Source organism: Lytechinus variegatus, chromosome 1, assembly GCF_018143015.1.
Source record: "Lytechinus variegatus isolate NC3 chromosome 1, Lvar_3.0, whole genome shotgun sequence".
Taxonomy (NCBI): domain Eukaryota; kingdom Metazoa; phylum Echinodermata; class Echinoidea; order Temnopleuroida; family Toxopneustidae; genus Lytechinus; species Lytechinus variegatus.
The window spans coordinates 15,337,517-15,362,596 of record NC_054740.1 but is presented as its reverse complement, the minus strand read 5'-3'; positions in this window follow the sequence as shown (position 1 = coordinate 15,362,596).

The following is a 25,080-nucleotide window of genomic DNA, read 5'->3' as shown; positions in this document are numbered from 1 at the left end:
CAAGTTAAAACAACAACAAAGACATTAATTCCACCAGTTTATAGGTCTAGAGAACAGACTAAGCTCGATTTTCATTTTTAGTCCACTGGAATGTCATTATCGTATCTTAGTTTGGACTTATATTATAATTTTTGAAATAACCCGGTCTGGAAAAAAAGACTTTGGACTTATATTATAATTTTTGAAACAACCGGGTCTGGATAAAAAGACTTGGACTTATATTATAATTTTTTTAAAGAACCGGGTCTGGAAAAAAGACTGGACTTATATTATAATTTTTGAAACAACCGTTTGGAAAAAAGACTTTGGACTTATATAATAATTTTTTAAACAACCGGGTCTGGAAAAAAGACTTTGGATTTATATTATAATTTTTGAATTAACCGGGTCTGAAAAAAAGACTTTGCACTGATGTGCTATATGAACGTATTACTACAGAATTTTAGCTTAGAACAGATTCGCCAAAAATCCCTTCAATTTTTGAAGGGATTGTGGGTAAAGTCATTATTACATTTGTGGGCGATCAAAAATTATTACATTTGTGGGTAAAGTGCATTATTACATTTGTGGGTGAAATTATTACATTTGTGGGCGTTATTATATTTGTGGGCGATTATTATATTTGTGGGTGTAACACCTCCCCCCCCCCCCCCCCCCCCACTTGGTTTCCGCACAATATGGCCTTGTACTATCGAACGCTCGCATCGTACGCGTCAGATAGAAACTAAGTCCAAACGCTCAAAACTTTGCAATGATCGTCCTTCTAAAGAGAACTTGAATACACAGATGATAAAAAATGGTCAAAAACACATTTTCAAAGTCTTAATATTCTAAAATGAATAATTGGGTCAAAACATCTCATCTGTGATTTTGTTGTTTTCTCAACTTTTCCCATAGAAAACACATTCCTTTCAAGTGACCAAAACATTTCACGTGCGAAGAGGGGTCCGATCGGAAGCTAATATCGTAAAAAAAGAAAAACGAATTGACAATTTTTTTTTACATATTTATATTTTGTAGGTAAATGTGTAGTTGTGTATTTATGGTGAAAGTTTGATGAATTTTATGAGAATAATGTATTTGATATGATTGAATTCATGAAAATTTTTCGGTAATACGATCCACTTCCATACGGTTTTTTTAAATTCCTTTTTAATGGAAATTATTTGCAATAATTTTCCAATCATTAACAATAATGAAACAGATACAAATATTAACATAATTCACATTGGCTTTATATATGAAATCACGGGCAATTCGTGTTTTGACATGCACTTTTTATGTAATATCATAACCGCATACCCATGCATGCATCCCCAAAGTAGTCTTGAACAAGGAGGAACGGAACATGACAAAGCGATGGAGAAGGGGTAAATTATTGGGGGAAAGAGAAAGAGAACGAGAGTGGTGTTGAGAAAGAGTTTTAGTAAGAAGAAAATAATACACCACTTACAAATAATAAAAAAATCTAAAATCACATCCAAGGGCGCCGGAAGCGGGGGCACTTGCCCCCACCCCCAAATAAAATTTTGGGGGGCAAAACGAGATTTTGCCCCCCCCCCATGTGCCCCCTGAAAGTAGAAAAAATGATAAATTATTTAAGGACAAAAGCAAACGATTGCACTTTTCTTCCTGAAAATTGTAATTTCCATTGTCAAAAATGAAAAAAATACAATAAAAAAATACATTATCATAGTAAGCCTCGCGTCTTTCGACGAACAGTTCCTCCGTGAAACATACCTTTGATAAGCCCCTTTTCCATCTTATTACAGTGTGATAACGTTTAACCTTTTAATAAATACATTTCATACTAAAAGCGAATGGCAAATTGATAGTGGTCCACCAATGATTAGGTTTATAACTCTATGATGCTGGCTGTGTCGTCTAACAGAAACGCCCAGAAACGCTCAGACCGGACACGATATCACTAACGCGCGTGAACACTAGTTACTCGAGCAACATATGGAATCTATGTCATAGCTGTCAAGCCCAGAAACCATAACATCTCGACAAACTTGCTTCAATTATTTCATTTTCAAATAAATATAAATTCAGTCAGTGCCCTAAAGAAAGGCTTATTTCGAAAGGGTGGGTGCTGTCGCGTTAGGTGCGTCAACGCGAACGCGAAGATTCGTCCAAAGCCCCCCCGGTTTGGCCGAAAGGGTGCGTTGGGAGCGCCACGTCGCGTCGCGTTCACTGGAACGCGCCCTTTCGTCCAAAGCCGGTGCAGCCCCCCCCCCCCCCCGGTTTGGACGAAAGGGTGTGTTTAATAATAATGAATAAATAAATACAAATATTTATAAGAAAGCTGAACAAACAAAAAAGACGAGTGATATGTGAAATTTGCATAGGAACATAAATCATCATATGGCACACACATTCTTTTTTAGGTAAAAAAAACAATGACGGCATGCTGCATGAGGATTTTTCGGTGGAAATGTTTTATGGTGTAATATTGATACATGTAAAAATTATGACTGATTTCAAGGTTCTTTCAAATGAAAAAAAGTAACTTACCTTCAATTTTATACTTTGCAGGTGTGTTTTTATTACAAAGGAAAACATTCGTATACCTGGAGATATTTGGTGTCCCCCAAATTATAAAACTTACGGCAGATGTGTCCTGGAAGGGCAAGGCCAAAATTGATGTCGGGTCAGCATTCACAACGTTTAACTCTTCAGACCCTACCTTACTATATTTTACACTTGAGACCCTGCCTCAGCATATTTTGTGAGATGTATCTGTTGTGTATGTGTGCGTGTTGTGTGTATAATGATAATAATAATATGTACGTGTTGTTTGTATAATAAAAATAATAACAATAATAATAATAATACTTATAATAATGATAATAATAATAATTTTCACCCCAAAGAGTGAATTTATGGAAATGAATTTGGAGTGAAAAATTGGCGCCAAGTGGCTTATTGCAAGGGTGGGTATCTGATTTTATTATCATTATTATTATCATTATTATTCTTAGTTGAACTTTTCTTTCTTTTCCTCAAATTGTCAATGCTTTAAATGATTGAAAATCCACTATTTTACGTGCAAATTGGCAATGTTTGACAAAATACCTTATATTCAGCTTTCTTATGAATATTTGTATTTATTTATTCATTATCATTAAACACACCCTTTCGTCCAAACCGGGGGGGGGGGGGGGGGGGGCTTTGGACGAAAGGGCGCGTTCCAGTGAACGCGACGCGACGTGGCGCTCCCAACGCACCCTTTCGGCCAAACCGGGGGGGCTTTGGACGAATCTTCGCGTTCGCGTTGACGCACCCTAACGGGACAGCACCCACCCTTTCGACATAAGCCCTAAAGAAAATACCAAGGTCATTTCAACTCAATATAGACATGTTGTCAGAAAATTACACGCAGAATAATCATCTGTAGAGGATTATAATTTATAATTTGTGAAAATGGTGAATCCCACTCGAAAGCAAGTTGAGATAATGTTTAGACATGAAAAAAATAAAATCATCTGTGAAAATGTCTTCTTGACCGGACTCATATTATCCGAGATATAAATAAAAATGTAAATAAAGAATATAAAAGAAAAAAATAAGCGTTACAGTACTGCTCTACTATAAAAAAAATCTGAAGATATTTTCACAGCCCCGTATTTTCCTCTATTCCTTTTCATTGGCATGATTGGAAGGCGTTTTGTCTGATACTATTTCAGCTAATATGATATAGCACTTATTTAGCACGTATTTCAGATTCTAAAACTTCTTCCCATTACCTGTTACTAATGAGATCGAGATGGCACCTATGTTCTCTGGTTCATCCCAGCTTTTGTTATTCATGGACGTTTGCAAAAATAAAAAAACAATCCGGGAGTGGGTGGGGCTGCAAGACCTAAATTTTCGAAGAAACTGAAGAGCGAGGGGGTTTGTGATGGGGGAGCTTAAAAATTTCCTAGAATAAAATTGAAGGATTTCGTGCACACTTTTGGTGAATTTTGCCCTCTCGGTCGGCAGCCCCGGCTGCGTACGGTCATGTTTATCATCTTAAAGTCTTTAAAAGGCCTATATTACATTGGTTTGAAACAATTTCGTGTGCAATAAGGCTCGTAATTTGCTGGATCTGCGACCATGATCATAAAGAAACACCAGTCCGGGTCAGAAGGGAGGAAACAGAAGGAGCAAAAATAACTCCAAGACTGTTTAATTCTCAAGAAATTTATTTTTGAATGCTCTTAAAAACGCAACTTTTATACTCCATTTTTACACAAAGTCCTTACCGTGGGGGGGTCCCACAGCCTCTCCCGCTCGATCGCTTCGGTATCTCACACTGTCAAAAATATTGTGCCCCCTTCGGAATTTTGCCCCCCCCCAAAAAAAAAAAAAAAACTGAAAGTGTTCCGGCGCGCCTGATCACATCCATGCAAATTTACAACAATTTTTATTATAGTAACGTGAAAAGGGACTCAATTAAAACTGTTTTTAGTGATTAATGAAGAGGAAAGCAGCAATCAATAATGAGAGTGCGAAGCGCGAGCTCAACATTTTTTTATTTCGACCTGAAATTTGGACAGTCTTAGCGCGTTTTTATTTCAATAAAGAACAAGCTGCAGTGTGTCTCAAACAATTAAATGCGAGCGTGAAGCATCTGAGCTTAATTTTTTGATATACCTACATGATAAAAGAGCATTTTGACAAATTTTGGAAAGAACTTCCAAAGAGGATAGGTATCTCACAAATCAAACAATGCGAGCGCGCAGCGCGAGCTGAGAATTTTGATATAACAATTTGTGTAAATCAAAAAAAAATAAGGAAGGCTTGATGTGCGAATATTGTGTGCAAATTGATTTCAGAACTGGATATATGAAGTGACATTTAATCCTCTTTGGGATCCATTACACAGGCAATGCGAACGCGAAGCGCGAGCCAAAATTTTTATATAAAGTCTATTTTCCAATTCTTTCCCTCACCGTTTTCTTGTTTCCTTTCGGGGTCGGGCCGGCCGTTACGAGACTGTAAATTACACATCATGGGTATAATACTTATTTCTTACTTTTCTTTCTGTTTTTCGTAGTTTCTATCAAGGAACAGTCTTGGCGGTAAGGTGGGGAGGGGGCGGAAAAAACATATTTGTTTAAAAACAAACTTGTGGTGTCATGGATGCATTTTGGAGGTCAGAGGATGGGGCAGAAGATTTGTCACGTAATTTTAGTTCTCCTAATCATATCAAATAGTAAGGGTATTAGGGTACACGACTAAATCCCCTCCTTTTTGTTCTCCAAACCCTCCTTTAGCGGCCGAATGACAATCAGTGGCGTAAAGGGTCAACAATTTTGAGGGGGTCAGATATGGTGCAAGGTGCCAAATTTCTGAGAAAAAAAACTGTGAGCGAGCAATTTTTTCTTTACTCCAAAATTCTAATAATTGATAGAATTTGGCATTAATATTCAGAAAATAGTTTCACGTTTCACCCTTTTCCCCTTTCACTTTCTTTCTTTGTCTATTTCTTTATCTTGAACAATTTGGGAGTACATACCCCCCATCTGTACCCCATAAGAGACAATACTTACGTTGAGGGCAGTAAATAGCAACCAGACCACAAGATTACCGATCAGGAGAGTACCCTCCAGGCCCTGCGAAAAAGTCCAATAAATTAACGTTATGATATCAAAATTATCATTTCATTTATCTATAATCATCAGGAATTTCAAGATAAGATGCGGTTTCATAAAGCTTGGGGATGTTCACCCTGACGAAAAGTTTGGTATAAAAATAAACATTTTTAAAAATATGTATATTAGTGAAGGTTTGAAGAAAAGCCATCAATGTTATTAGAAGTTTTAATTTGTGACGTCATACACTCTAAAAAATATCGGGTTAAAATGCTCCATGAGGGTATTTATGTGTCCAACCAACATTGAGCATTTCTTTGGGGAATTTTTATTCATCCAGTGTTATGAAAATTTTGTCCATTATAAAGTAATTGCTGCTTATTTCTTAACCTTACTGGACAAAATACTTCCTGCACTGGGTAAAACACTGCCCCAAATTGGTTGGACACATAATTACCCTCGTGCTGGTTACAAATTTCCCCAATACTTTTTTTACAGTGTAAACGAGCAGCTGCCCCATAATAATAATATAAAATGCATAAATTTCAATTTTTCAGTGGTTCATTTTTGGGGCAGGAGTTTCTGCATTTTATCTATAACTCAATAACAATTAACAATAATAATTAACAATAATAATTAACATGTTCACATGATAAAAAAAGAACGAATTCATTATAATGTGGCAATCGAAGAGATAAATAATACTGATAATTAAAGTATACATAAAACCATGTGACTCAGTAAGATCAGTAAAATATAAGGGCTAGCTATTTTAAGCACAAAGGTGCTTGGAGTGATAGCAGACAGGAGAGAGAGCTCTACATGCATGACATGAAAACCATCATGAAATGTAATTTGAAAAAAGATGTCACAAAATATGAAATATTAAAAATCAGAAACTCGATTGGGAAGACTACCAAAATAATAATGGTAAAGAGAAGTGCACGTGCGTGCATGTTGGGTGATTGCAGGTGATAGAATTAGGTATACTTAGAAATTAGAAACTTTTTCAACGAAGCTTTAAAAGAAAAGAGAGATAGAGATGTTGAATATTATGTGGAAAGGCATTCCCAATATCTGGACCATGGTGGCGTGTCTTATGAGCTAGTAACATCCCAGGGTTGGTTAAGTGGAGATCTGTTGAAAATCTTTTTTGTAGACAAAAAAAGATTGCGAAATGGAATCGGAATAGTATTGGTTAAAAATTAATACATGAACTAAGTCGTGAAATATGGGATCAGTGTGTGTAATGTAATGTGAATGTGTGCAGATGCGGAGTGCTTTCTTTTGAAGAGCGAAAATTGTTTCTATTATCACTTATACCCCATACTATGTTGCAGTAAGATAAGTAGGATAAAACGAATAGACCAGTTCGTTGTTAATCCATTTCTTTCATTTGTTTCATTATGATAGGCAGATTTCAAAGCAAGATATTACGTAAGCTTGCCTTACATAGCAAGATGATGAAATTGAATAGAACAGGTGACTAGAATAGCACACCAATGAACACTTTATGAAGGTATTTGTTGCATTCCTACTTTGAATGCATATCATAGCATGTTGCTCAATGTACTTGGCAAACTGTGAAATACCAGTGTTGTTCGTTGGGTTTACTGACGGATGGACTAATATCACTTGGTCTTATCATCAAATGGGCTACAACTTTCGGGCTAAACCCACTAAGTCCAATTCTCTTTTGGTCTAATGACCACTTGGTCTAATAGCCAATTAGTTTAATGACCACTTGGTCTAATAGCCACTTGGTCTAATGCCCACTTGGGCTAATCGTCACTTGGTCTAATTTTCATTTGGTCTAATATATTGTTACTTCGTCTAATGTATTTTATTGTCACTTGGACTAATTGTATTTAGTCTAATATCAGTTCGTCTAATAGTCGGTTGGTCTAATACTAGATGGTCTAATACCAGTTGGTCTACTACTCACTTGGTCCTTTATTCAGTTGGTCTGTATCGCAGTTGGTCTAATCCTCACTTGGTCCATTATTCAGTTGGTCTAATGTGCAGTTAGTCTGATTTCCATTTCGGCTAATTTCCACTTGGTCTAATTTTCACTTCGGCTAATTACCACTTGGTATAATTTCCAGTTAGTCTCACATTCATTTCGTCTACATGCCATTTGGTCTTATTTGTAAAGTATGCATGATGGTGGCTTGTTTTCAATTTTCTGGTGAAATTGTTAAAGTTTCTTTACGCGCGCCGGGTTTGAATCTTCACACGCGCGCCCCGGCCTCGATATGTGAGTACAGTTAGAGTGACGTATATTTCCATCCCCAAATTTTGAAAATATGGGGATTTTCAAAAGTCTGTAGGGATGAAAAAAAGTATTTGGGGATTGAACAAACTTTGGGAATTTCGAAGTTTTTGGTGAAAAGCAATAAAATTTGCTATTTTTCTGTAAAATAATACTAACATACAATCATAGAGATGGAAAAATATGATTTTTTTTAATCTACCTCTATGTATACGATCTACTGTAGATAGTTAACGGCTGGCTTAACCCAATCAGGGTTCCCAGCTTTTCAAGACAACAAAAATCCCTTATTTTTCTCTGATGAAGATTGAAAATTCCCTGATAATTATTTAAACCGATTCCCAGTTTCTCATGTTTTCTAAGTTGTTACAGTGAATTACATGATTATCATTATACAAGTCATGTATATATTTATAATTTTCAATTATTATGGACCAGTAGGCACATACTTGTACTCTAGTAAAAGAAGCTACAAAAGAAATTTAAACATCATAACATGTCATTCAATAAATGTTGTTTTAATATAATATTATAACCAAATATAACAGAGTCTGACTATCGTGCTTTCGACTTTTGGGTCGATTAAAATTCCCTGATTTTGCCCTCATTTGAGGCATTTTCCCCTAGGGATTTAAAGGCAATTCCCTGGTTTTTCCCTGACTGGATATTTTTTTTATCCCTGATTTCCTTGATTTCCCTGATGGGCTGAGAACCCTGCCAATCCATTTTAAGGAGGAGGCGAAGAAGTAGAAAAAAAAAACTGAAAAACTACTGTGGTGATAACTGATAAAGGTCTGCAAGCGTAGACTATATTACATGACTCATTCTGACGTGTAATAACATATCATAGTCTACGCTTGCAGACGTTTATCAGTTATCACCACAGTAGTTCTTCAGCTAACCAATAAAACCTGTCTAGTGTTATCGAACTATATCTAACTGGTCTGGTATTTGCCTCCAAACTAACTAATGAAATAACTAAACAAAATATTCATATTCATTTTGTAACTTTGTAACTTTTGGAATCCCCAAACTGCAGAACTATTACTTATTTTCCATCAAGTTCAAGTATCGTTCGTAATGGTGCATCACAATTTTAAAAGAGGCATAAACTTGGTGCTTATCTTATTAGATTTTATACCACCAAGTCACTTTAGTACAAATGACCTTCCTCTGATCATGCGTAGAATCTTTTGATCACGCACAGAAAGGAACTACGAACTGGCTTACTATGGCTTTTTTGAAAGATAATATTTTAATCAATATCAAATCCCCATCCCTCTGGATGCCAGCATTTAAATATTGTAAATGTGACTCCAGATTAAAAAATTGGTTTCTTGTCTTTTCAATTATAGGTATGTTCATCTATATTCATATTGTTACGGGACATATATTTAGTTTGAATGTGCTTAAAATACATAAAATTTGTTTTTCTTATAATTCGGGAGGGTTTATTAGCTTTGAACCACATTGCTAATTTCTTCGATTCTGAAATAAGTGTTGGGACTATCTGTTGATAGACTGAGGGTAGAATAATACCCATTTTTTTTAGAAAATGACTTTTCATTGATTTTATTTAAAATCATGATACTTGGGAAGCTGCTAACCTATGACGTCACAAATCAAACAAATTAAAATTGTAAAGACTTTTAAAATATTTGATGTATTTTCACCGATATTTATTATTATTTATTCTATCCCTTTTAAAATGAAGTTTTGTTAAGGTGAACTTCCGTTTAAAAGTTCCGCATAACTTTGTAGACAGCTGCGCAGTACGTGTTCTTGTGCTAATTTTTCCCTAGTGTTTAAACAAGCGGGGACGGAGAATGATTTCCATTACAAACTTTGTAAAAAAAAAGATAAGTGTACACATATTTACACATTCCTAAGTACACATTAAGAAGTGCTGAGGCAAGCCCTTAAAATTTTCTGAAAACATTCCTCCATGCTTATTTTTGCTTATCGGCCTCCAGCACCTAACACAATATAATTTCTTAAATCAAGTTATTCATGCTATTATTTCCATCTTTTTTCATTTCTATTTCGAACAATAAAATATGGATTTTCATTTTTGTTTGTTGATTTTCATTCATCCCGACATAATGTTATATTATTTAAAGGGGAGTTAACTGTGTATGGTCTTTCATGGACTGTATTATAAATGTATAGTCTTAAAAGTCTTAAAATATACGTGTTTTTTAGATATCTACTAATACTATAAAGAGAATAAATTAAACCTTGAATTATATTTGTATAGAGACACTAAAATGTTTCGTTTTGCTACTTTGTAACATAATTTTTGAGGTATAAATGTATTGAGTAGTTAATTAACATGTTATCATTCAAGTTAATCTATATTACTAGACTACACTAGCATTATGGATCAGGACACTGGTTGTTGTTATTGAATATGATGGCGCTCTTCAATCGTAAGTAGGACGTCGTCGGCAAAGGCGATCCATACAACGTTAAACCATTGGTGACGATTATATGACGTATTAATATTATACACAACAAAGAAAGTAAGTCCCCCTAAATCAAATTGCTGTAACTTTTGAACCGAATTATTTTGAGATATGATATTTCATGGGTAGTTTTCTATACTCATGAAGCAACTCCTGGGGAAAAATGAGATTGATCGGTTGAGTCATGCATTAGTAATTAAAGATTAAATTAAAAATGATCATTTTTGAAAGTCACAAGAGTCGTTTTTCAGATTGTGCAAATACAAAGTTGGGCAAAAATTGTTTTTAGGTGAATTTTATGGTGTTATGCTTAAGTTTTTTACTATCCATCATTTAACCACTTCAGACCAAATTTTGATATCGTATGTTCATGGTTAAGTGAGCACGATGTATTGCAGGGGACGCGGAAGCGGGGGGGGGGGGGGGCTGGGGTCTTCAACCACCCACTTTTTTCCATAAGCAAGTACAAAAATGTAATACGATTGTGATTTTTGGCATGGTCAGCCCCCCCCCCCCCTTTGAAAACTGCTCTACGGCCCCTGTATTGTGACGTATCATCATAGGGTTGTTTGGTAGTATCTTCTTCAACTTGTTAGATCATGTTAACATTTGAAAATGTTGATGGCTCCCCCGATTATAGGCCCCTCCCCCATTTAAAATTCTGGATCCACCATTGATCTGTCCATACATTCAACTGACCCTGAGAAATTGTTAGTAAAAGAATACATTTATGCAGTATAAAGAGTATTCATTCATAAGTTTTCGAATGTGCTCGCTCAACCATGAAAATGGTTAAAGTTCGGAAAGTGTTTGGTGATTAATGATGGATGATAAAAACAACAACAATTAAAGACACATTTGAAACCAAATTTGCCCCCAATATTCACTTTATTACCCTTTAAAATGAGTCTGTGATATTGAAAATACCAATTTTCCCAATTTGATGCGTGCTCACTCATCCATGAATAAACATATCGATTTCACTTTTGCACAGAATTCTGCCCATAGATTGATAAACATTACTGCCAAACGACATTGCTAAAGACAGCCTTGAAAAAAAGTTCCACCATATTGAATAAGGGGTTACGTATGGTTAAACATATATGCACCCATAATGTACACAAGACAAGTCTATGAGAGAGGAAGTCAAAATTTTAACAAAAATGAAATGAGGATTTGTTTCATGGACGGTTTTTGTTACTTCTGCCAACAGTTATTTCATGAAACTTCGCACATTGCTTCAGTGTAACCATATTATAAGGTCTTTGAGTGTAACACTATCCAACAGGTGCGTTAACCAAAATAACCATTCGATACGGTACAGAGTGGGGCCAAGGCCTTGAACTTTCTTCTCATTTGCATAATTTTCGAATATTGTGTGCTCACTGATATATTAAACATCGGGATTTTCATAAAATTCAAATCAAATGTGCAAGGAGTTTTGTGACAGATATCCATAATTACAAATTGCATTTTTTCTAATAACGTAAAAAAGAGCTAATCACATTCCACATGTTCATTCAAGCGTAAATGTTTAATTTGACACCTTTGAATCATTGAAGCATGTTAATTGGTCATGAACATAACGAAAAAGTTGAGAAAAGATCATTTTCAGCTACCAAAATGAAGCAATACTTGTCTACGATATTTGAAAATCGCATTTTTGTTTCCAATAAATGTTCATTGAGCCGTGAAACGATGAATATTGTTGAAGATAGTCTTCCCCAAAATAACTGTCATCATATTCTAGCAATTTTATTGATAGAAATGTGTAAAAATCCAATTATAGCAAATTTGGACTTGAGTTAATTCAACCGTGAAATTTAGCGAAAAAAGTTGTATCGTCTTTTAGAAAGTACCTTTTACAAGCCTTCTGACTATTTTTCATGATGAGAATGTGGAATTAGTTCCAATAAAATGGAATCAAAGTCATGATATTTTGCTTGTGACTTTTGAAAAGTGACATTTTTGCCTTCTGACGGTGCTCACTGAAGCATGACGTAAGATACGTCCACAGCATTTACACATAGGGTAGCTTATAAAATTACCTACACGCTCATGTAAAAATATATATCAAAAACTCGCACTGGTTCGGAAATTATTGATGTTTGTTCAGGGGGGGCTTACTTTTTTTGTTGTGTATAGATTAGTAACCCATCCACCTATTGTATTAGTAGGTCCTACAAGATTACATATCTTCTTCGAGGAATAACATTTTAATACAAATAGAGAAATCAAATATCGCTCGTGCTCAATGATTGTTCGTGGAAAAGGGCACATCAGCTAACCAATCGGCTATACTATAGTAATAGAGAGAATTTCTTGAAATCTTCGTTAAATAAAAATTCAAATGTGAAATCACATACAATTTCACGTCCTTCTTATTCTTTTGTTTTGTCTTTTCTCATTAATAAGAAATATCAATCCTTCTTTCATGTCTTGTGTTTGAAGGTAATGACACACACCTAACTGTCAAAACGGCTAGTGGCATATATAAAACATAATAGTTCCCGTGTATAATCGGGATTAATTAACAATTGTTTTAGATTCGGGTCATTCATCTTAAGTTATTAAACATAATGCGTCTCTCCTTTACATATTTTGAACGAAATAAAATATAATGCTCAATAGTCTCAAATACATTGCACACCTCACAGAGGCCTGAAGAGTTTTGTTTAATTTAAAACATATAATAATTTAATTTGCACTTACCTACTGTGATTTGATGAAGGAGGCATTCCTCTTTCCGAGAAAAACCTTTTCTATGCCTGCTTAATACATTATCATGAATAGCATATAAAAATCTACCATTTCTAGAAGTATTCCAATCTGCTTGCTAGACACCTTTATAAAATGTCATACGTGAGCAAGTAAGTTCATTTATAGTGTTTGGTAAAACGATGTCTATAAAATTTTTCGCGGCTCCTTTCTTGGCAGCTTTATCGACGATCTCATTGCCGTTAATATTACAATGTGAGGGAATCCATTCAAAATTAATACAGATATCTTTTAAACTAAGTTTATGAATTTTGAATAAAATTTCATTAACAATAGTGTATTTTATGAAATATGAATCGATCATATTCAGTGCTGACAAAGAGTCGCAAAAAATTACAACTGAACATGGTTTATCAAAGGAGTCTAACCACTCAAGTGCCATTAAAATGGCCATGAGTTCAGCTCTCATGATACTTACATTAGATAACCTGAAACACTTTTTTATTTTATACTGAGGAACATAAAATGCTGCCCTAGTTCTAAAATTATCGTTTGGATCCATCAGTATATATATGTAAATAACCATTCCACACAATTCCGATTCTTTCTAGAACGATAGATTTCATCTCGGCCGTTAGCATATCCTTTTTTCTAATTATACGATGTGCATAAAACGACACAGGAGGGCGGGACAAACGCCATTCCGGGATTTTTGTTAATAAGTTGTCTTGCTTCTCTACAAGTACCTCATCACTACAGGCTCGAAGATTGAAAGGTCTTTCCCCTTCCTTCCATTCGTGTCTGTTCGTATGTTCAATGAGAATTTCTCTACTTGGATGACATGAAGTGCTAAACAACAAATAATATCTAAATTTATCATTACAGAGTTTTCTCCGAAGATACAACGGTAATTCACCGGTCAAAACTTAGAGACTCTAATGATACATTGTATATCGTTCCTGTAATGATTTTCAAAGCTCTATATTGTATAGAGTCAAGCTTTTTCTTAAGAGATGTACAGGCAGAATCATACATTTCACTTCCATAGTCTAAAACAGATAAAATAAGACCTTTGTATATCATCATCAAAATTTCATGCCTATTCCCCCAGGACGTACCCGAAACGCAACGTAATAGATTTAATCTTTTCTTACATTTATCAATAATCGCATTAATGTGGCTAGACCAAGTTAGTTTCGAGTCTAACCACATACCAAGAAATTTGAACTGCTCACAATGAGGCAAAACATGCCCATTTATTTTCAAAGTAATATCTTTCTTTTGTTTATTGGTAAAAACTAAAACTACAGACTTAGTGTGAGAAATATTTAATTTCCATCTCCAGCACCAGATTTCGATTTCATGGAGGGCTTCTTGCAGCTTTTGGCGAACAAGATCTAAGTTTGAGCTAGTAAACCAAATCGCGATATCATCTGCATAACATGATAGTTTTACTCCACTTTCTTTAATCTTTAAGTCATTTAACATCAATGTAAAAATGACAGGACTTAATGAGCTCCCTTGAGGGATTCCGTGCTCTAATACATACTTTTCTGACATACTATTGTTAACTTTCACGTTACAAAATCTATTTCTTAAGAAAGCTCTAATAAAGAAAAATAATTTTCCACTAATATCCAACATTGACAATTTTTTCAAGAGACCTCCTTTCCATAACGAATCATACGCCTTTTCCAGGTCTAGAAAAACTGCCACGGTGTATTTTTTCTCCTTCAATGCTTTCAAGCCTGACTAAATGATCTTTGACACTACGATATTTGCGGAATCCTGATTGAAGTGGGTTTAACGTTTTCTTATTATCTAAAAACCAATTCAGACGGTTTTTAATCATTTTCTCCATGACTTTAAACAGGGTTGATAATAAAGAAATAGGTCTATAGGACGACACTAAACTAGGATCCTTTCCAGGTTTCAAAATAGGTATTTGAACAACTTCATACCACTGACTAGGGAAATGTGAAGTTTTCCTTATGTCGTTGTACAGATCTAAAATAACATCAAGCGCTATTTGGGGTAAGTTTTTAACATAATCGAATGAATATCATCCTTACCTGGCGCTGAGTTTTTCAAATCTTGTAAAACACTCTTCATTTCATTCATGTTAAAATCGTCATTAATGCAGTCATCATTCGACATTTCTTTACATAAATTATCTTCATTTTCACCATCATTATTATAAAAAGATCTGTCAATAGACTTGAAAAAACGGGCAACCGCATTAGCCTTATCTTCAGATTCACTAACGATATTGCCGTCAACGATTAGATTGTGGAAAATATGAGTGTTCATTGCGCTATCTCTCATTCCTTTTACTTGTTTCCATACTTTTCCGATATCTGTAAATCTATTCATTTTACCGCAGTATTTAGACCAATAGTCATATCTTGCTCGCCGTTGCACCTTTTGAGCAAATGCTTCCTTTTTAAAGTATAGTTAAACATCATTTCTATCATAATATCTTCGTAATCTGTTTTTCATGTAATTTCTCTCCGCCACCGCTTTTTTTACATGCTTCGTTCCACCAGGGAGTTATTTTACCTCTGTTTTCACCTCCTATTCGCACTCGACGAATACACCTTTTCGACATAGGCGGATCCAGGGGGGGGCCCGAGGGGCCCGGGCCCCCCCTATTGGCGGAGCAAAAACAAAGAAAAAAAGGGGAAAAGAAAGGAAAAAAGAAAGAAGGGAAAAGAGAGGAGAAAAGAAGGTATACAAGCATAAGAGGAGGAAGATGAGTGAATAAAATACGATGAGGGGAAGACTTTGAAAAAAATTTTAAACAAAATCTTTCATGTTGGGATATAAATTTTTCGCTCGCGCTTCGCGCTCGCATTGCCTTTTAGGTGATATCTTGCTCAATATGGACCTTAAAATATCAAATTTTGAAGTCAATATACAAAACATATTTCAGCTGGGAAATTTAACTTTCATTATTCTGTTTTATTTACAAATTGATTTTTTAAAAGTGTAAAAATTCTGTTTTATGGTCTGAATATGAACAATTTCTGCTTTGGCTGCGCGCTCGCAAAATTTGATTTGTCAGGTACCTATTATTTTCCTGTATGTCATAAAGTTCTCAAAGTATCCCTATTTAGGTCAGATTTTCAAAACGTATCAGCTAGCGCTGCACGCTCGCATTTTGATTAGTGAGTTATGTATATCTCAATATTAATTCTAAAACAAACTACTTAAAATCACCATTTGATGACAATTAATCATAAATTTCTGCTCGCGATTTGCGCTCGCATTGATAGATATTAAACTCCTGCATCTTATGCATATTACAAAAGTGCTTTAAATGTCCAGTTTTCAGGCCATAATGCTGATAGATTTCGCGCTGTCATGCTTAGGAAGATATTCATCATTTTCTTATGATGACATAATGTCCTTATAGAATATCCCGGTCCTATGTCATAAACTCGAAGTAACAATAATGAAAAATATCAGCTCTGTTTTAACTGTGATCCTTTTTCACCTCACAATTTTTCCACAAAGTGATTGCAATACAGAGCTTAAAGTGACCCCTTTTCAGATCGGAATATCATATATTTTTAGCTCGCGCTTTGCACTCGCTTTATTGATTTTCATGAAAAAGGTATTTAAAATACCCAAATTCTAGGTCGAAATCTGAAGCACACGTTTATTCAGATACGCAGCTTGTTCTCCATTTAAATAATTATCAAGTTTTAGATCACAATTTAAAAAAATTGTCTGCTCGCGCTTTTTGCTCGCATTATTAATGTATGAAAATTTCCAATAACTTAACCTTTTCATGATTTACAAAACATGAATAGAGTGTCCAGAATTTTTCCGCTCGCGCTTCGTTCTTGCATCAGTAATGTTAAGTTTTTGTCTTATCCTTTCCACGATTACAAAAAGTGCTTAAAATTTCCATTATTCAGGTTGAAATGTCAAAAATTTTCAGCTCGCGCTTCGCGCTCGCAATATTTGAATGTTGAAATATGTAACGTCTTTCATGGCTAAGTTCAAACAGTCCATAACAGGTACGTTTTCGATCAGCTCAAAAAATTATATAATAAAAAATATATAAAAATTTTCCGCTCGCGCTCTGCGCTCGCATTAATAATGTAAGGAAGATCCCCACTTCCTCATCCTTTTCATGATTTACAAAACTTGAATAGAGTGTCTCGTTCAGTAGGTCTAAATCTCGAAATTTTTTGCTCACGCTTCGCGCTCGCACCAATCGTTTAATTATATACCTATTCTGTTAAGTTACAAAAAAGTGCTTAGAATTTCCATTCCTTAGGTAAAAATGTCAAAAAATTTCAGCTCGCGCTTCGCGCTCGCATTATTTGAATTTTAAAAATATGTAGCGTCTTCATCATGGCTAACTGCAAGCAAGTCCTTTAACAGTACCTTTTCCATCAGTTAATTTCTGCTCGTGCTTCACGTTCGTAATAATTATTCACTTGCATACACATCTTTTTTCAGGATAACAAACATTGCCCCGAATGTTCAAAACTTTAGAAAAAAGTACATAAGATTCCCCCCCAAAAAAAAAATGGCTCGCGCTTCGCGCTCGCATTATATAAATAAGGATTATGGTATTATTTATGTTTATTCATAAGAATAAAGCTAAGAAGTGACTATTAGGACTACCCATTTAAAGAAACCAAAAATCCCGGCAAATATCATATTCGAGTGGCCGATCGGGGAAAATATGGCTGAAAAAAAAATTCCGGGCCCCCCTATTGGCGAAGGCTGGATCCGCCCCTGCCTTTTCGAAGCATACAAGATTACCTAAACTATCATATCATATCGTCCTTGAATATCCAAACTACATGCCGAGTAATGTCTCTTGTAATTTAGATTAAGTAATTAATTTTTAATAGCTTTTCTATACTCTTCCCAGTTTACGTTTCTAAAACTCTATATCTGCGTTTTCATTTATATTTACGTTATTTGTCTGTATTTATTTCAACACGATTGCATTGTGGTCACTGCCAAAGTTATGAGTAGTAGAGGACTCGAGATGGCGCTATCGGTTCGTATCTACTTTTTCATTCTAATGTCCCCTTTTGCCCTTTCTGTTTGATTTTCTGTTTGATGGGGCCCTGGTTGTTGTATAAAATGGTAACTACCATAGTAACGGTGATCAACAGCCAATCAAAATCAAGGATTCCATGGCAATTAAGTTACCATAATGGTAACCTTAATGCAACTGGTTCCTAGGCCCAGGGCCTCGTTGGTTGAGGCTGGTTTACCCTCTTCTTCCTTTCTGGCATTTCATATATTCATATTTAATAAATCAAATTCTATTTTATTTCTTTGTTGGAATTACATTGTAATTCTGATTTAATATCCAAGAACAGCAAAGGAAAACAGAGCCTTTACTCTTCGCAAGAAAAAAGAATAACTTCCAATTTTGAGCATTAAATTTAAAGTTTTGTTTTACAAGAGACTAACCAGCTACATTCGACGAATTGCCGACAAATCTATCAATATGGAGAGCAATGAAACAAATAGCACTGTAGAAATTGAAAAGCTAAGATATTGTGAAACTCTTGGAGGCGTATAAATTTATGAAGGTAATACGACAGCACAATTATAATATAGGGTTAAAAAAAAAAAACAAATATATCGCTTTGCTACTAACTTTTATTTAGCTCCCATGGATTTGATGAAAAAAAATGAAAAAAACGAAAAAGAATTTACAGATATTGAAATCACCTTGAACTGCTATTTTTTTAACGTCTTAGATTTCATATGATGATGTATTTTATATCAAACAAATGTCTGCACATTTTACGAAAGAGATAAGAAATCAATTAATCATTTCAGGTAAATATTGCTGAACTCTATGAGCAGGATGAGTTAAGATTTGAAGTGCGATTCATCATAACAAACGTCAAAACTACTTTATAGAACCATCCGAAACCTGTAGCTTATGACTTAATTATGGGGGATTGTTTTCATTTTCCAGGTTTTTCCCCCTTTAATTCCAGGAGTACAAGTAATAACAATGAATATTATTTACGATAGAGTTATAACAGCCATATCGCATCATTGATTTCGTTAGTGTTACGAAGTCGCAGAGTGTCTTAGTCACACCAGCGAAACTGACTTCTGACCGATCTAAGATATTATGTTATTACCAAAGGCATACCTACGGAGCCTTTAAAGTGCCATCGACTTGACGACTTGGTGAGATGTCGACTTATAAAAGGTTATATGTCGAGATGACGAGATACGTTATCTCGCCAAGATATGTCGACATGGCGAGATACGTTATCTCGCCAAGTCGACTTATAAAAGGTTATATCTCGAAATGGTGAGATACGTTATCTCGCCAAGTCGACTTATAAAAAGTTGTATGTCAACTTGGCGAGATATTTGGACTCTCGCTGGTCTTGGACACTTCATATCTCGCCATGTCGACATTTTTTTTATAAGTCGACTTGGCGAGATAACGTATCTCGCCATGTAAACATGTAACTTTTTATAAGTCGACTTGGCGAGATAATGTATCTCGCTACGTCGATGTCGAAATGGTATCTCGCCAAGTTGATGGCACTTTAAAGACTTCGTACATACCATCAATCGATTTGAAATTGTTTTCGTTGGTGTGACCAAAAGCATTACTTTCTGAATAGGTAATGTTTTGCACACGACACATGCTTTGTTTTTTTTTTTGGGGGGGGGCTTGATTAATCTTGATCAAATAACGCAGCAAATTTATTTAGCTTTCGACTTTTGTTATCTTTGTGATTGGAAGAGGACATCAATCAAACATCAAACTTGGCTCAATAAAACAGTAAAACTGATCTGACTCAATGTAAATTTTGGATGAGATTATTGACTAACCTGACCGAAGTCTATTTGAGTAAATGGGAACGTTTTCGAGGATGAATAATCGCATCACAATGTGCTCTTTTTCAGATTTCAAAATATATATTATTGTGTAGCACACGGAAGACAAAACCACAATGTTTAAAAAAAAAGATCTTATAGGAGCATTTTTTGTAATTTCATCATCGAAGCCGGGGGAGGAGGGGGTGTGCAGCCAATACCAGTGTGAGTTGATCATCAGCCCTATACGTAAATGTGTTAAAACAGTATGAGTTCTTTGGCTTAAAGCTAACACCGAAATGCGTTTATAAAAAAGCAAGAATTTTTTTATGACTGGAGTTCCAACAGGCAACAAATTTATTCAAGCAGCTGTAATTCATTTCTAAAGAAGCACAAAAGAAAGAACAGCAATATGGACCTTTTGATGTCCGTCTCTTCAAACTACCGCCAGTTTCAGTGAAGAAAGCAGAGGGGTGAAATTTTACGAATATCCATTTCTATAAATTTTCCATCTTTCATATTAATAAACAAACCAAAATTTGAATGCATGACAAAACATCGATAACCAAGCACTATTACGACGAGATATTTGCCCAAATTATATCAACTAACCTGTAATTAGTGAAAAACGACAGAATTTGACCTTTACTGAAACCAGATTTGAACACTTTTCCGATCGTTTGCGGCAAATGAAAATTTCAATTGTGGTCTGTAGAATATTGTTGTTCATTACTGTATATGCCAGATGAGTACCCGCACATGCCCAGTCGAGCAAATTTTAGTCATATTATAGATTATATGGACTGCTATGAGAGGCATGTTTCTATAGAGGCTCAAGGGGACCACAACGCGACTATGCCCGAGGGCATGGTCTGGCCGATGCGGTACCCGCGAGCCGAATTGAAACAACCATGTCTCGAATATAAAAGCAGTCCATATATATTTTATGAACCGAATTATAAAACGTTAAATCAAACTAAACTAATAACGATTAATGTTATGTTAGAAAGAGCAGTGTCCGTCTAATATTTTCACCCGACTCACCTTTTGCGAGCATGCATTTGAGCGAACTGCGACAAGATTTGATGATTGATACATCCTAATGTCCTTGATAAGTTAATTTTCTTTATAATAAATGCCATATATTTTAACAGGAATTAACAAGCAAAAGTCAAAGATCGGCATCGTTCCATCGATATGTCATATCCGTTGCGCGCATTTGCGCAATATTAGCGCGTAAATGCGCGAATTGTCTAATTTTCGATCAAATCGCGCGGATATTTATGGTATCCGCAATCACCGCAGAAAGCAACAATTTGCATGCAATCAAATGGGGATCTCAGCCAAATTTTGCCATGCCTATCGTTAAGGGGTGGGTCAGGGGGCAACGGGCAGAAATCTCGTTAACTATGCCCGTTGCCCTTGGTTACCGCCTTAGTTTGTTGTTTTGCAGGCATGTTCGTTTACATGACCTCAGTTTTGACCAATCAGAGGAACGGATTATTCGACATTCTTAGAGAGAGGTTTTTAATTCAGGATATATTGCATAGTTTATTTTCGCATGCCTCCGAATTATGTACTACACCTATAACCAGACCAAGATGCGGCGAAAAAGTAATTATCATCACAAAAGCATATTTCCCTTTATGTTGACCTATAGCTGCGGAGTCATGCGGGAATCATTTGTCTACACAATTGCAAGAGATGTTGAGCAAAGTGCAAGCCTGACATACTTTCTGCTAGCGTCTTTTAACCTTGTTCAAAGAAATTTTATTTGCTGTTACTCCATCTCATTTGAACCCTGCTTGGTTTAAGCAACACCGGTCATGTGTAAAAAAAATATCGATTTGATTCCAAATATCATGTTTCAAAACTCTGGTGTTTTTGCAATGTACAAGCCTATCAACATGTCGACGACCTAGCTTAATACACCTCGCCAGCCACGCCCCGTCCCTACTTACGCCCCTAATCAGTGAATACAATAGAGTACCAAAGTCTGACGTCATCATATTTGGGTAGAGCATGATGAAATACCTCCACAACCCTAATTTAGTGCGAATCGGACCATGGGGGCCTGAGGTATGACCTTATAAAGACATACATGTAAGTTGCTCCATTGAAGTCGATGTCTTATTGGACTGGTTCTACATTTGACATCAATAGGGCTAATTATGTATTCATGAGGTCATATCTAAGGCCCCCAAGGACCAATTAGCACCTAATTTTTGGTATTGGAGGTATTTCATCATACTCTACCAAAAAATGGTATAAAAGTACTGAAATGCAAAAAAAAAGTTTTTTTGTGACGTCATCACTTTAGTACTCTTTAAACTTACGGCTAAGGCAAATGTTACAATCCAGGCGATGGCTTGAAGAACCATGAGCAGAAAAATAGCTACCATGTATGGGATTAGCATCTCTTTATTATCCTGAAAGTGAAAAGAAATACATATCAGTATAGAAGCTGAAGTCATACAAACGAAACTGACTCAATTGTTAAAATCGTTGTTATATTAACGGTGTATTTGACACGCCCACCAGCGGAAAACTTCCCTTATAGTCACGCTCACTTTTAGTATGCTTCATTTTCTTGAATCTTTAGTAGACACACCCAACATGCATAGTATGAGGTTGAGTCCTTTATCTTGTTACTACCCAGGACACGCCCACAATGACATAAATGGGGGCAATTATGACTTGAGCATACATTGGACACGCCCCCTAAGAGGACGATATCTTGCCTTCCTAGAACTTACTTTCGACACACCTACAAGAAGGACAATGGACGCGAAGATCAGGAAAACGGCTACGATGATGTCAATACTGTATGCCGCGTAGATTCCGTCAACTGCTGGACCTACATGTAATAAATTACCACAAAATTTAAATGTAAATGGAATGAAATAATCCTTAATGACGAACTTTTATCTAGGTGCCGATATAATCTAAATGGAGATTCATTGAATGAGAGTTATTGTTGTCTGAACAATCCTGAATTTATATTTTAGCGGGGAAGAAAAAAAATCGAGAACATTTTAATCAGAAATATTGCAAGGTCGAACCCATTCTACGTAATATAAAACTTTCAAAACAATTAGGGAACATGTCTTTTTATGTTACCCACACTTGAAAAGAAAAAATAAGGGGCCTGAATGACAGGTTCCCCTCCACCGGTGTACCGGCAGATCATGCGCTTGGCAGATATACTGTTCTAGGCACCAAATCCGCCGGCGGATTCAGTACCACTCTCTTCGGAAGATATCGTTCTTGCGCTATCGCGATACCCTTCATTCACATACGTCACGTGGTACGAGAAAACTATTCTAAAGCCCCGGGGTCAAAAGCGGTAAATTTCATTATTAAAGGAGAATGAAACCTTTGGAACAAGATCGCTTGTGTGAAAACAGAAAAATCAAAGAAACAGATCAACGAAAGTTTGAGAAAAATCGGACAAATAATGAGAAAGTTATGAGCATTTGAATATTGCGATCACTAATGCTATGGAGATAGCAAATTGGCAATGCGACAAAGATGTGTGATATCCACTGATGGTGATATCACTTGTGAACAACTCTCCCCATTACTTTAGTATATATTACACTTAAATTGCCTCTTTTATCACATCAATCCATAAATCATACTGTTCTTTCTACATGAGGGCATGTAATACATATTTTTTAAGAATACATCATGGATAAAGAGTTTGTATCATCATAAGAAAAAGCAAAAAGAGACATTTTGAGGGTATTTCATAGTCCATCAAAGGGAAAGTTGTTCATCAGTGACATCACACATCCTTGTCGCATTGCCAATGTGAGGATCTCCGTAGTATTAGTGATTGTAATATTCAAATGCTCATAACTTTCTCACTATTTGTCCGATTTTTATCAAACTTTCTTTATTCTTGTTCTTTGATTTTTCTGTTTCTACACAAGCCTATTTGTTCCAAAGGTTTCATTCCCCTTTAAAGCCTGCAGAAAAAGATATTTATGTTATCTCTATGTGGAAGGAGTGAAAAAATAAAATACGTAATCTGAAAGGGGAAAATAACCCATTTTCTTGTAACAACTCTATGCAATTACGCCACTTTTAACACTACATGACGTCACGGTCTCGGTGCGAGGCCGGTGAAAGCATTAACAAAAAAGTACATTTTCGAAACCCGATAATTGGAGTAATTCTTAAGCAAAATATTCATCTGTAAGCGATGACTGCATGCATAAAACTTGCATTTCTGTTCTTTGTTTAAATTGTTAGCTTTCGATTTTTATGTTATTTTCATTTTATTTGTCAATTATATTTTGGTGTCTGGTCTGAGTCTTTGTGTGGGTGCGTCGTGGTCTAGCGGTTCTGACTCTCGCCTTTGAAACAGAGGGTCGTGGGTTCGAATCGTAGCCAGGGCGTGATTCCCTTCAGCAAGAAATTGATCCACACTGTGTTGCACTCGACCCAGGTGAGGTGAATGGGTACCCGGCAGGAGTAATTCCTTGCATGCACTGAGCGCCGGTGATGGTAGCTCGAGCTAAAGCCGGGGTAATGATAGCAGCGCTTTGTATCCTCTGGCAAAAAGCGTTTTATAAATCCAGCTATTATTATTTCAAATAGTCCACATTCAGTTTTCAATCAACTGTCAATGTCTGCTGCACTACTAGTATACAAAGAATTTACCCCAAGATATGATAATAATGCATGTAATCAAATAACATGCATTTGTTGATTATTTTTTTACCTATTGATTTATTGCAGTATGAAAAATCCTGCTTATCACGATTTGAGTGATAAGTTGGGCACTTTATGCATCAATTGATATGATTAATACAGAGTATTAAATAAAAGCAAACAATGGCAGTTTCGATAATTAAAAGTATTTTGTAATTAGTTTTCGAACGGGAAGTATAAATAATGATCACTGCAAATAAAATTCTTGATTTTCGAAGTTCTAATTATTTCTTCCACATTTTCTCGTATATTTTTTTCTTTTTCCTCTCCCTCCCCTTACTCTTTCTATTTCTCCTTTTTGGTGCTATATTACCCACGCGTATACGCCCCAGATATATTCGTAATGTGCCAGAAAGGTTACGAAACTGGAAAAGAGGCAAAGGAGGCGAAATGAGCAGGGACAGAAAGAAGGGCAAAAAAGAAAGAAATGAAAACTAGAAGGGGGTATAGTGAGAAACAAAAGATTTAAAGGAGAAATTATATTTCACTAAAG